The following is a 15,679-nucleotide window of genomic DNA, read 5'->3' as shown; positions in this document are numbered from 1 at the left end:
AGCACCCACTGTGACCACGACTTCCTCCCCGGGGGAATCCCCAACTATCCGCTAGCTAGTCAATGCATGACTAGCTAGAAAACAGTGTCCCTTGAGGGGTGGGAATGCCCACACATTTCCTCTCCAGCAGCAAAGCTGCTTCCCACGCATAGGAGTCAGTGAGTTAAAGCCCATGATTAAACCTCCAACCCATGCTATTGCTCAGGAGGACAGCGTAAGACGGATAAGCCAGAGAGAGAGTCTGGACCGCTATCACAGACCAGTGGGTGTCTGACAAAGGAGGGAGAAAAAAACAGGAAGTCTCTGGAAAGAGCAGGGACATGGATTTAACGGAAGATAATCTTACCCTACTTTACAACTGCCTGAAATTGCAGCTCTGTGACCGGGAGCAGATGAGATGGGATGAGAACAGAATCCAGAGTTTTCAGGTGTGCAAGTACAAAACAGAGGACCCTCTGCTTTCCATGAGTCCATTTCAGGGCTCTTGTTCCCACCACCTCAACCCAATGACTTCAAGGTTTTTTTCACTACACACCTTTTAGCACTCAACTCACAAATTCAAACCTATAAGCTTCTTATTTAAGAAATTATGGTTTTCTAAAAATAAAAAATAAAATTAATAAAAAAAGAATAAATGAAGAGGGAAACAAAAAAAAAAGAAAGAAAGAAATGATGGCTTTCTCATTACTAAATATGTTTTATTCCCAATATCCAAGTGTTTCCTCATCTTCTGACTTTTGGTGATTTTGCTGCCTCTCCAAGAAAAGCCTTCCCACTAAAACAGCTTCCCTAAATAGTACCCATCATTCAAGACCCAATTCCTAACTCATATCCTCTGTGAAGACTCTCATTAAAGAACACCATTTCGGGGTGCCTGGGTGGCTCAGTGGGTTAAGCCTCTGCCTTCAGCTCAGGTCATGATCTCAGGGTCCTGTGATTGAGCCCCACATTGGGCTCTCTGCTCAGCATGGAGTCTGCTTCCCCCTCTCTCTCTGCCTGCCTCTCTGCCTACTTGTGATTTCTCTCTGTCCAATAAATAAATAAAATTTAAAAAAAAAAAAAAGCACCATTCCCCCCTTCAAAACCTCCATAGTGTGTCTGTGTTATCTAAATTCTGGGTGCAGGTTGGCTGGACAGACAGACCACAGTTGCACCCCATCCCAGTTCCCTGGATTTCTCCAGACAGGGCATTCAGTTCATCTTAGCAGAGGTCTCTAGGTCTGACCACTTCCCGTAAAGAATCATTTTCCAGCGTCCTAACATTGTACAGTTCTAGACAAAATTACTTTAGCCTGGAACTAATAGCAAATAATTTTTGCCAACACTAAAATGAGGCTGCTTCTTCATAATTGCGAAATGAATCTTCTCACTGTTGCTTTTCTCCCCAGTTCTATTGTTTTCACTTAGCTTTCATGCCAGTTCCATTATTTTCTCTTTCATTAGTGAACTGCCAGATCTTTCAAATGAAAGAGTTAAGGCAGACTGTTTTCTATATTTTTCTTTTAAAGTTCACTTCAGACTTAGAAAACATATGTAGTTATCAAATGAAAAAATTAATACTATTTCTGTGTTACACTATTCTCTGGACACTAAAATAATTATTTTTTAAATGTTTCTGATTCGGCTTAGCTCTAGGAAATTAGGTTTCCCTCAACTGTGATCTATTATATTATTAATGTGTATAGGATTCACCTTCCAAAGCATCTAAAAAAAGGCACTCTACGCATCAGCTCATCATTTATTTTCACACTAGCCAGATATTTAAATTAGTTTTTTTCTTTTATTATTTCTAAATCTTTTTCAAGCTTTGATTCCTACTATTATGCTTCTTAATGGTTATTAATCAACAATATTATGCTGAAGAAGGAGTAAATAAAAGGCTAATTCTTTTAAAAATAAACAAGCATAATATTTAAAGATGTAATCTATGCAAAGGACAAGCAACTCATGATATCCACCACGTTCTCAGGGGAGAACAGAACATGCACTGGTTTATGTTGGCCATAGAAAAATTTACAAAAGATTTAAGCATTACCTTCATAAGATAAACTTGGATTTTAAAAAAAGTTTATGTTATATTCTCATAAATCCTTCTCAGCATTTTGATGTGCCATGTAAATGTCACTATTTAAATGTAGCAGATGAATTTCTTGTGTTTTAGGTAATGAGTAATATTAGTTCTAAATAAGAGGAAGAGAATTTATATTAATTGAGCACCGACTTGAGTTTGTTGGTCACTTTTTTTTTTAAGATTTTATTTATTTACTTGAGAGAGACAGGGAGAGAGCACACAAGTGCCAGTGGGAGGAGAAGCAGAGGGAGAGGAACAAGCAGACTCCCCACTTAGCAGGGAGCCCAATGCAAAAACTGGGCTCCATTCCAGGACCTTGAGATCATGACCTGAGCTGAAGTCAGACACTTATCCCACTGAGCCACCCAGGCATCCCCTGTCAGTCACTTTTAACACATCATCTCATTGCATAACTACATGCAGTGAGTATATTACTGTCCATTTTACAGATTTAAAAATTGAGGATCAGACTGACATGCTTAAGTGGCTCAACTGGAGTTTACATTTAGTGTAAAGGCCATGATCTTTTCACTCTATGATGTGGCCTTCCCTAAATTAAGCCTCTCTCATCAACAAGTCTGTGAGGATGGAGGTCATCCAACACCCGGAAGGGGGCAATAGGAAGACAGAGGAGGTCTTCTATGTCTTTTTCAAATAGCCCACAAAGATCCTAGGAGATTTCAACCTAGTCCTGAAGCCATAGGTAAAATTTACAAATTATCTACTTTAGCATAGAATGAAAGAGTCATAAAGAGACTTATTGTTCTTCTTTATCCAACTATATATTACATGATGAGCTCTAGGGTATTTTCCAGAATAAATATCTACTGAAAAAATCCAGTAAAAGCAATATTAAAAATAAAAGAAGTGTCTGTGGAAGGTGATCTAGTTCCACCTTTCCTGGGAAAGTAAACCAGACACTAAAATGTAGAGACACACTAGGAGCATCATTTCTATTCCCTGAATTCCTGTTCTTTTACCAGCAGAAAGGGGCGATACAGAGAATGAAGAGGCATGAACCCAGAGTAAAGGACACAATGTGTTATAATGTGGCTTTCCCTAGTTCAATCCCTGTTTCCAATCCTGGAGCAGATGGCCTGTCCAAGGCTTTGTATATGCACTGGAGATTTGGAGTTGACTCAGAAATCATCCTGACTTCCCAACAGCTCAGTCTGATTAGGGAGATGAAGCAAGTACATTAATCAACTGCAATTGTAGGTAAAATATCATACATAGCATAAAACAAAATACAGAAATATTCAAGGGCAACCATGAAGACCCCATAAGTGACATTTGGCATTAGTTAGGCAGGTCACGTGTCACTGGGTGGAGGTGGGGCACCAACAATGGCATAGAAAGGTGGGTGTCTTTCAGAATTGACACTTGTTTCTTGGGCCGTATATTGAAATATGGTTGATTGGTACCATGCTGAGGAGGGCCTGACACACGGTGGTAAGGATTCTGCAACTGGTAACCTCTGAAAGACATGTTTCCACAGAGTGGAAAGATCTAAAATTAAGCCACAAAGTGTGATTTGTCTTCATGAATCCAGCGACCAACCAACCCTCACACTCTTTTTCCTCCTCTTGTCAGGCTGTTGCCAACATCTGAAATTTGATTCAACACCTGAAAAGTCATTTTCTCACTCCCTATCCCTCTTAGAAGACTTAATTGGTGATATATCCAAAGTAAAATAAGCCACATAATGAAAAGAGAAATTGGAGTGGCAGCAGAAGTGTTAGCAGCAGGAGATCTGCCCAAAGAGATCAGTGGAGCTTGAGGATAAGAAGGAAAAGTCTGTACACCAGTCATCTTGTGTTCCCCTACTCAGGTCCTCTTGCAGAAAGTGAAGGTTAACTGGTGAGAAAAAGGGAGCTCAAGGTTCCTGGGAGATTCAACAGATGCATAGGCAGTGAACATAGTAATCAAACACATAGATTTGGAGTGAGACAGATGCCACAGATATACATTCACTAGCTGTATGAGTCTAAGCAAGTTACAACCTTTCTGATCCTCAGTTTTCTTATCTGTAAAATGGGAATGCTAGTTGTACCTGCCTTACAGGGTTATTGCAGAGAAAAATGGGATCATACAGGATAAAGAACCTAGCCCAGTGAGCCCTATAGAGGACTTGCATTATGGCCTATAACCTTATATTGCCACAGGTCAGCTAAACAAAATTTTAATGCATTCAGAGAATGGAAGACACAAACCCTCCCTACCCCAGTGTGTGTGTGTGTGCATGCACGTGCACGTCAGAAAAACTTCACTCTCAAATTGTTTGTTGTTTTCCTCTACGGAAGAACACTACCCTGAACCATGGGGCATCTGAATGCTATTCTGGGAAAGAATTAGAAATCAAGCCACCAATTCCTTGGGAAGGAAAAGGTAGAAAGGAGTAAGAACTATTTTTGTGGGGATTTGGCAGCCAAAGGGCAGGACTAGAAAAAGCCACGTAAACTGAGGTAAGATTCTCAGGATGTGAAAATCAGATGTATACATACTAGAAAAGATGAGCTCTGATCACATACACAGACCAAATCAAATACTCTTGGTTAGAGGGCTATTGTGAAAACACAGCTCACACTTATCCTGTTTTATTATTTGGAACATCTAAAAGACGCCATGGGTCTGAGACATCCAGGATACCCAGAGTGACACTGGAGAGCAAGATCCAAGTGCCCATTTCCCTGGGGAGAGGTGGGGAGATCAGCAGTCACGGGGGCAGAAGCTGCATGGGGCGGGGCAGGGCTGGACAGTTCACCTGGAGGAGTGGGGGGTGACAAATCTGTTTAGAACAAACAAGGACTGTAGAACCTGAACCTGCCCCTGTGCCTGAGAGGCCCGGAGGGCTCTGGATGGGGCTCTGGATGGGACCACATTTAGCCCACAGCCTCCCAAACTCCTCTGACTTGGGGAGCTTAGTATCTAGAGGAAGAATCCCACTGTGCCCTGACTTTTTCAAAAGTGCTCAAAGCTGAAGACTCTAGAGAAATTAAAATGCTCCAAGAATGGCCACCTGTGAAAATTCAAAAATGTGGCTTCAGGCTACTCTACAGATAAGTCAAAGAACCAAAATGCAAATGGCGGCTAGCCTGTATTTCTCCAGAGCCTAGTGTTTGACTGGGTTCCATCTTTTTCTGGAAAATGTATCTGCGTATAGACAGAGCCTTAGTCTTGTTTACATGAAGCATCCAAACATTTTGACAAATTAACTGTCATCTGCCAAGACAAAGTCCAGGACCTTCCTCAGGGAAGAAATTGAGTACAATTAGCAGTTTAACAAAACACAGCTACAACAGAGAAAACCACCTTAATTCAAATTAGCCTTCACCTTCCAACAGAGGAAAACAGAAGGCAGCTATAAACATCTCAAAAGCCCTTAATCCTGAGGTCACAATGTTAAAGGAAAGTTTCTGACAGGTCCTGGAAATGCCGGTGGTATCAGAGGCACCTGGACAGCCCACACCTCATTTGATATACAGCACTTCTGTCTTCTGCAGAGCCCCAAACTGTGGCTACCAACTTGTAATTTATTTCATTAACAACCCTAAAATGCCCTTTCTTGGATGAGGTAAGTATATCAACATAGTCCATTCATGGAAAAGAAGTATTGACTTTAACTATGGAAAAGCAGACCGGGTGACATGTACACCTGGATTTAATTACTCCTGTCAGCAGTCCAATGACTTTAAGGATAAACTTGGAGGAACCAGCTCCAGTGCATAAATGGAAGTTCTCCAACACCTCTAGTTCTCTGTAGCAGGCTCTGACCTCAAGTCTGCTGGAGTCAGAGTTTGCCTTGGGCAGTGTTTTTATGAGTCCATTTGAGGAAAGAAGAATCAATTATTAAAACAAAAGATCTCCAACCTGGAATGAAGGATCACAAGTTAACATGGTGACTTTGTCTTTTATATACTGTAGCCTGTTAAAGCTGGAAGAGTCCTTTGAAATTACCTCCTCCAGCTCTTTCATTTTACAGATGAGGGAGATGGAATCCAGGAGCCCTGGTGACTTGCCCAAGGTCACCTCTATTCCCAGAAATGCTCTATAGGACAATAACTGTGGATTGAAATTTGCCGGGTAAAATGCCATTTCCAGTGCACCCTTTCACTATTGGTACGAAAGGACCACAGGTACCGGTAAATTAGCTTCTCCTTTCTCTACTAAAAGGATACTATGCTCAATACTTGATTTAACTGTGAAGGGCCTCTGTATTTACAACTGAGTTATGTTCAAAATCTTTGTTAGAATTTGAACTATGGAAACTATATTAGAAATGATAGGTTGGTGCCAAAACAACTCTTAGACATGTATTTAAATGTGATAAAACTGCAGTGTCATAGGTAATTTGGAAAACAGCAATACTTTTGCAACTCTTGAAATTAACAATATAGAAAAAGATAAAAGCAATCCATTCCAAAGTAAATTGTCAATTTTTAGTTATTTTGAATGTTGATGCTTAAAGAAAAGCAGTTTGAAGAAGTAGTCATTTAGTAAGAATATACTGGGTACCATGAGATTGAGTGCCTGTCTCCAAGAAACTAGAGAAGCCAGGAAGGGATAAGAAAATAAAGAGAATGAGAAGGTTAGAGATATGCTCTAGGCACTAAAGGAGCACAGCTCCCTGGGGAGATCAAGACAGCCCTTGCAGAGGAAGATGAGCCCTTGCTCATAAAAGAATGAGCAGGAGTTTGACAGAAAAATGGAGAAAGGAATGTCATCCCCGAAAGCAGACAGAAATGTGTTGTGGCTATTCAGATGAGAATCTGAGTACTCGTGGGGTCTAATTATTTTTCATTTCACTTAAGAATGTGAAGATTCCCTTTTTGCTTAATGCAGATTTTTTCTTAAGATTTATGTATTTTTTTGAGAAAGAGAGAGAGAGAGAATGACAGCATGCCTCAGAGAGGGGCAGAGGAAGAGGGAGAGAGAATCCCGAGCAGACTCCCTGGGGACTGCAGAGTCCTAATGCAGGATTCTATCTCATGACCCTGAGACTGTGACCTGAGCTGAAATCAAGAATCTCATACTTAATGGACTGAGCCACCCAGTTGCCCCTTAATGCAGATATTTCACTAGCACTGTTCATGCTCCTCAGTCACTGTAAAGATTGTATTTCGCTATGAATAAAAGAGGCGGGAAAAGCAAAAAAAAGAAGAGGTTCCTGAGCAAGAACTGAAAATGGGACAGGAAGACGGAGCACAAAGGCCATGTGTTTGTCATCCCTGTAGAAAGGTGGATTCTTGATGCATTTGTTTTTTAATCTTTTACAACACAGTGTGTGGCGTATATTAGGTATGCAGCCAACATGTATCTGTTTGAGTGAAAAGTCACAAAGTTCCCTCAAGAGATGCCACTTTATAACCACAAGAACGGCTGTAACAAAATTGACAGAGAATAACTAGTGTGAGGATAAGAGGATATGGAGAAACTGAGACCCTTCTATATTGCTGATGGGAAGGTAAAAGGGCACACGTACTTTAGGGAACAGTCTGGCAGTTCCTCAAAAAGTTAAGCATAGAGTAACCAAGTGAAAATTCTACTTCCAGGCATATCCCTAGAAGAAATGAAAACACATCCACCCAAAAAGGTGTACCTCAGTGTTCATAGCAGCATTGTTCATAATAACCAAAAAGTGAAAACAGCCCAGTGTCCATGAACTAATGAATGGATAAGTAAAATGTGATGAATGAAGTAATGATACATACTACAACATGAATAAGCTTTGAAAACATTACATTAAGTGAAAGAATCAAATTAGACCAAATCAAGAATTAAGAAAAACCCAATAGGGCATAATTCCATCCAGAATAGGTATGTTCACAGAGAGAGAATATACTGGCAAGTTAGCTTCTCCTTTCTCTACTTCATCATGTCGGTGATTGTACAATTCTGTTACTATACTAAAAACCATGAACTGTAGACTTTATTTTTTAATTTAAGTTTTTTTATTTTAATTACAGTATAATTAACATACACTGTTCTATTAGTTTCAGTTGTAAACTATAGGGACTCAACAATTCTATACATTACTCAGTGCTCATGATGATAACTGTATCCTTATTCCCCTTCACCTATTTCACCCATTACCCTGCCACCTCCACTCTGGTGACCCTCAGTTTGTTCTCTCTAGTTAAGAGTCTGTTCCTTGTTTTGTCTCTCTTTATTTTCCCTTTGCTCATTTGTTTTGTATCTTACATTCCACATATGAGTGAGAGCTGTGAAATGAGTGAAAATGATATTTGTCTTTCTCTGACTCTCTTTGCTTAGCCTTACACGCTCTAGATCTATCCATGTTATTGCAAATGGCAATATTTTATACTTTTTGTGGCTAAATAATATTCCATTGTACGTATATACCACATCTTCTCTACCCATTTATCCATTGAGGGCCACTTGGGCCACTTTTGTAGTTTGGCTATTGTAAACAATGCTGTAATACACATAGGAGTGTGTGTATCCCTCTGTGTTAGTGTTTTGTCATTTTGGGGCAAATACTCAGACGTACAGTTACCGGATTATAGGGTAGTTCTATTTTTAATTTTTTGAGGAATCTCCATACTGTCTTTCACAGTGGCTGCACCAGTTTGCATTCCCTCCAACAGTGCACAAGAGTTCCTTTTTCTCCACATCCTTGTCAACGCTAATTGTTTCTTGTGTTTTTTATTTTAGCCATTCTGAGAGATGTGAGGTGATATCTCATTGTGGTTTTGATTTGTATTTCCCTGATGATCAGTTATGTTGAGCATCTTTTCATGTGTCCATTGGCCATCTGTATGTCTTCTTTGGGAAAATGTCTATTATCTTCTGCCTATTTTTTTAGTTGGATTATTCATTTTTGAGGTGCTGGGTTTCATACAAATTTTATATATTTTGGATACTAAACCTTTATCAGACATATAATTTGCAAATATGTTCTCCCATTCAGTGGTTGTCTTCTGGTTTTATTAATTGTTTCCTTTGCTGTGTGGAAACTTTTTATTTTGTTGGAGTCCTAAGAGTTTGTTTTTGCTTTGTTTCCGCTTTGTTTCCCTTGCCTTAGGAGACATGGCTAGGAAAATATTACTTGGTAAATATCAGGGAAATCATTGCCTGTGCTCCCTTTTAGGATTTTTATTGTTGGGTCTCACATTTAGGTCTTTAATCTATTTTGAGTTTATTTTTGTGTGTGATGTAAGAAAGTGGTCCAGTTTCAGTTTTTGCTTGTAGCTTTCCAGCTTTCCCAACAACATTTATTGAAAAGACTTTCTTTTCCCCATTGCATATTTCTGTCTCTTTTGTTAAAGATTAATTGACCATATAACCATGGGTGTATTTCTGGGCTCTCTATCCTGTTCTGTTGACCTATGTGTCTACTTTTGTACCAGTACCATATTGTTTGGCTTCCTACCTCTTTGTAGCATAATTGAAATCTGAAATTGTAATATCTCCTATTTTGTTCTTTTTCAAGATTGCTTTGGCTATTTGAGGTCTTTTGTAGTTCCATACAAGTTTTAGGATTGTTGGTTCTAGTTCTGTGAAAAATGCCATTGGTATTTTGATAAGGGTTCCATTAAATATGTAGAATGCTTTGGGTAGTAGGACATCTTAACAATATTTTTCTCCCATTCTGTGCCATTGTCTGTGTCATATTCAGTTTCTCTCATCAATGTCTTATAGTTTTCAGAATACAGGTCTGTATATATAGAGAGAATACAGGTGTATTCTACCTGTTTTCTGTATTCTGTATAATATATACCTGTATTCTGTATGTATGTATGTATGTATGTGTGTGTGTATATATAAATATACACACACACATACATACATACATACATATGTATGTGTATACACACACATATATATACGTATACATATACACATATATATACATACACACATATATATACATATATACACACATATATACATATATATATAAGATATATATATATATTTAGCATAGCAGAGGGTCTAAAGATTTGAACAGAAGCAAAAGGCAATAAGCTGTGGCAATCACAGAACTCACCTTATTCGTTTCTTGTCTTTCAAAGATCTCTGTCCTTTGTTTTCTGATGTCCAACATCTTGAAAACCACCCCGCATATGTTTATAGCACATTTAATATAAATGAGAATATATTAAATAATTTATATAGAAAAATTTCATTGTGATACAAATAAAATATGCATACATAGATACATACATACCGATAAATATGCATATAATTTACAAGGTCATGCAAAATGGACTGGGATGATATATACCAAACAATTAACAGTCATTACCCTCACAAGTGGAGGAATAAAGGTAAACTAGTGATCATTTTCTATTTTACTGTATGCACCTTTTCAGTATTTTAATTTCTGGAGTGTTCATATATTACCTTTATAATTTGATAAAAATGTTGGTAAGGACATCTTGAATTACCTCTAGCTACTCTCTTCAATTCAGTGGACTGCACTGAAGAAGAGGTGTTTGTCTATGACTGACTAGCTCACATACCAGTTCGACTGACATTGTTTCCTCCACATTGTGATTTCCCATTAAGGCTTCCTGCACTGCATCTGTCTCCTGTGTTTTGAAAAGCTAACCATTTAATTCAGATAATATGAGGAGGACAATTTAAATCAACAAATGTATACCTTAAATTCCATTTAAGGAAAAAAAACTGCATCAACTATAATTTGAAATACAGTCATGGCTATTACCATCCCCTCTGAAACTTTCTTGCTGGTAGAAAAACTCTTTTGTCTCCAGAGAAAATAGGGAGGTTGTCAAGCAATTCTACCACATGGTACAAGCCATCCTTACCATCTCTAAAACTCTGATTTCTTCTTTTGAATACCATATTTAAGTTAGATGATAGGTTTTGCATTGTAAATTGATGGAGAAAAATTCTTGTGCAATCAAATGTCAATCTTGTTTCCAGGACTTAGGACCCAAAATATAAATTCTACTATGTATTTTGAATGCGCTTAGAATAAAAGAGCTCAGCAAGAGAGATGAGTTTGGATATAAAGAAATGCTTCTTAATGGGTCTCCAAGTGGGGTTTCAGTCTCTCAAGCATTTTGAACCTCAAGTGATAAAGAAAAACTGTTTCTCTACTTGCAACACTTCTGACACAAATTCCACACCAAGCAATTCTCCAGTTCTCTGCAGACACCAACTCAGTGTCCTATTTAATTAAACTCAGATACTGACTATCCTGAGTTACCACAGACCCCACAGGTTAATGGCTCAGTCCCAGAGGTGCCCTTAACTTCAGGTGCCAATCTCAGATAGTGGTTCTTAGGTTACCCACACTTCTGTCTGATTTGTCTCTAAATCACAGGTACCCATACCCCTCCTCAGTTTCAATAACTTGCTCTATTGGCTCACAAAACTCAGGGAAACACACCACTTATGTTTACTGGTTTATTTTAAATGATAGCGTAAAGTATGCAAATGAGCAGCCGAATGCAGAGGTACAATAGGGCAAGGTTGGGAAAAGTCTTGCACGCAGGACTGTTCCCATGGAGTTGGGGTGCACCAGAACACGGATATTTTCACCAACCTGGAAACTCTCTTAATCCTACAGATTAGGCATTTTTTATGGGAGTTTCATCACACAGTCATGATCAATTATTAAACTCAATCTCCAGGCCTCCATCCTCCCCAGAGGATGAGGAGTGAGCTGAAAGTTCCAAGTTTCTAATCATGACTTAGTCTTGGGTATCCAACTCCCACCCTGAAGCTATCCAGGAGTCCACCAAGGGTCACCTCATTAGAACAAAGACGTTCCAATCACCCAGAAACTTCAAGGGATTTAGATCGCTGTGTAAAATGCTCATATCACTCCTGTCATTCAGTCAATTACAAGGATTTTAAAAGCTCTGTATGAGGAGCTAGAGGCAAAGATCAAATATATATTTCTTATTATGTCACAGATGGTCCACCACGTAATAATAAGATATATCAAACTTTTCCTTTCTATAGGCAGAGAGATGGCACAGATGTTCTCTGGAGGTCCTGTCAATCTTTAGGTTTCCTTTAAGTCTATCATGGATTTTGTATTCCTATAAACATGCACACAAACATGGCATGCAAGCACACATTGGATGTCTGACTTTTGACTTTCAAACTACTTCTGATCTTGAGCAGATGGATAAACTTTCGAAAGTACCAGAGCTTGAGCTGTCAGGGCTGTGAGAGAAAATAGAATTTAATACTCTGAGCGTCAATTGAGTAACATGTGACAGCATCCACAACAGTACCCAGAGGCTAGTAGAAGCCAAAGGTGATACTCAAACTATTTTACATCCAGTATAACATCGTCACCCACTAGTCAGAACAAACACCAGCTGTAAACCTTTCTTAGAAACATACCACAGCGAACTGGCAAAATTATCAGTGCTAAAGAAGCTCAAGAAATGTTTGGATTTTTTTTTCCTTACATATGCCTTTGTTCACATAGAGTCTGTCAAACTAGAATTAATATTTACAGGACATTATTATCACAGTATATGTGCTTTCTTTTTTTTTTTTTTTAGATTTTATTTATTTATTTGACAGATCACAGGTAGGCAGAGAGGCAGGCAGAGAGCGGAAGGGAAGCAGGCTCCCTGCTGAGCAGAGAGCCCGACGCGGGGCTCGATCCCAATCATGACCTGAGCCAAAGGCAGAGGCTTTAACCCACTGAGCCACCCAGGCGCCCCGAGTGTATGTGCTTTCTTAATTGAGTTATATAATTGTATTTACATTTTATTCCTTAATCTCTTATTGATCCTGGACGACTGCAGAAAGCCAATTCCCAAGAACTTGGAAATAGGAGAAATAAGATCTCCCTCTTGAGAGTCCCACGATGAAAGAAATTTTTACCAGGAGAAGTCATCGGTCATTATAGATGAAGAACTTCCTCAAATTAAGTAATCTGAGGACTTCAAAGCTAAGTTTATTATCATGTGAAAGGTGTGGAATATCTAAAATCCAGAGAGACAGACAGACAGAGAGAGAGAAAAGAAAGAAGATAGAGAGACAACAGAAAATATGCAGAACCATCCCATAGAAAAAGAAAAGGAGAAGCTGACCTCCGACTAGGATGCCCCAGCCAGCACACCAGGAGTAAATGGGGCCAAAGTCAAGCCTACCCTTGAGGGTAGGGAGGCTCAGGAAAGACATTGCTAAAGGACTTTTCCTGAGATAACTAAATTCCTTTCATTTTGACCTACCTACTGATTTGGTAATGAATAGAGAAAGCTGATCTGCTACCAGGGCCCTAATAAGACAGCTCATACTGGTTCCTGTGAAGTTCTCTCTCACTGCAAATTAGTACATTGACATTTCAGCACCTGAATCAGCCCCATGTGCATTTTAATTAGTACAAGTCAGTCACTGGGCCCTGATGACCTCCCAGTACTCATAAGAGAGATAGGAGGTAGGGCCCAGTGCTAAAGATGACAAGATGTAAGTCACACAGGCCTGGGTTCAAATGCCAGTCCTGCCTTTATAAAGCAATGTGTGATTTTAAGCAAGTTTTAACTTCCCTAAGCCTTGTTTTATACATGGATGAAGTGTGTATAATAATTCCTCCCACGTGGGCTGATCAAATGTAGTAAGGTTTGTAAACTGCTGTTTTCATCATTAACAACGAGTCTCTCGGCTTTCAGAACAGGAGGACACATCCCCGCCACCAGCGCCCCAACCCCTCCACCCCGTAGGCCTCACCCACAGAACACCTTTATCTGTCATCTCCAAGTGTCTACAAAGATACTGAGTTAATCTGCTTCCTTGCTGGACTCAGCTCACATTCCTGTGTGTATCCTCCCCCCACCACCACCCACAATGGGTTTGCTTTGTTCCCTTGAATTGTTTCAGACTGTGAGAAAACAACCCTACCGAATGAACAATGAAGCTAGAGCACACCTGTAGAGTTTTTACCATACATTTAATAATACGACCATGGTTATTCTCAGCATAGCGATCATTCAGAAATGGAGAGGTGTACACAGGACAGATAGCTATGTTAATATTATCATTAGCTTGATTTGATTCTCATGGAAAACTGTGCAGTCTTATTGTTACTGACCCTTCATTTCAAGGTAAAAAAAAAAAAAAAAGAATAAACGAATGCTCATAAAGTTTAAGTGACTTACAAAGAAATGCACAGTCAGAAGGGAAACAGAGATCCCAAGATGTTTCCCATAGGTTTTTGACAATACTACACACACACACACACACACACACACCAGTTAGTTGGTATGAGTCTAACACTACTGTATGAATCTAAATGACATTTAACAGGAAAGATCAATTGACAAAACAGAAACAGAGAGAGATATTTAATAAAACTAGAGAAGAAAAACTGAGTGAATACCATGCAAATGTTAAGAGCCTATGGCTGATCAAGGTGGCTGATGGCAACACACTTGTCTCATTCCTGATCCGCCGTCCAGAGGAAGGGAGCTCAAGATTTAATGCAGACTCTCTCTGCCCTGTATTCACTCTGCCCTGGGGAGCTGGAGTGATGGATCTGGCTGGTAATTTGAGGAGATTTAACAGGGCATGTTCTGCTCAGCTCTGTCCTGTTTCTTGGTGGGAATGGGGATCCAAGAGTAAGTCGGCGTTCTCAGCTGTCTTCCCACGGCTGCCATGACTACAGGAGCCACTCCCTCCAAGTCCTGGATACAGTCATCAGACATCTTTGGCTCTCACACCAAGTCATATATTTTAACTCTGCCCTTATAGGTAATCAGGGTGATTGTTTGGCCCCCAGTGCTTCCTTTACTTTGTTCTTCATTTAACCAAAACTCAGGCAGAAAGAAGATTGCTCTTTATTGGACTTCTCGATCACCCCTAAGTATAAATTCTGGTATTAGCAATGTTACCGTGGACAAGCTGGTTATCTACCTGGTAATCTGAGACAAATCACTTAAACCGAGTCTCAGTTTCAACATCTCTAAAGTACACTAAATACTACTTAGACTAGACATGAACATGAAACAAAATTATATATTTATACATATATGTATATATGAATAAGTATAAAGTACAAGAATATATATGTACACACAAGTTCTCAAACTCTCAAACGGAATCAAGCATCGGAATCACCCGGAGGGTTTGCTAAAACTCAAATTGCCCAAGCCCCACTCCTCCCCTCCACCCTGTTTCTGATTCAGCAGGTGAGGCCTAGAATATGCTCAAGCTGCTGAACCAGGAACCACACTTTGAGAACCATTGGATTCCACATGCATGCATGAGCACGCAAACACACAGAGAGATATCTTATGAATACAGCACCTGCCACATGGGATGTTCTCAGTAACATACTAATTCTGTCTCTCTGGATTTTAGATGCTGCCATTTTTGTTTTGTTGTTCCCAAAAAAAACTACTTTAAGGATCTCAAACTGGGGTGATTTTGTATGTGCACACGCATTCACGAACACCTGCAAGGACATTTGTGATATTTTTTATTGTCATAAATTAGGGGGTGAGGGGGACTGCTACTAGCATCTACTGGTCTATTGAGAAGAGGCCAGGGATTCTGGTAAATATCCTACAGTGCAAAGAGCAGTCCCCCCCCCAAAAAAAAGAGTCAATATGTCTCAAAAAGGTTCAAATGTCAATAGTACCAAGATCGAGA

This window comes from Lontra canadensis, unplaced genomic scaffold, assembly GCF_010015895.1.
Source record: "Lontra canadensis isolate GAN:19392208 unplaced genomic scaffold, GSC_riverotter_1.0 scaffold53, whole genome shotgun sequence".
Lineage (NCBI taxonomy): Eukaryota > Metazoa > Chordata > Mammalia > Carnivora > Mustelidae > Lontra > Lontra canadensis.
The sequence above is the reverse complement of the archived record's forward strand: the minus strand, read 5'-3'. Positions refer to the sequence as shown.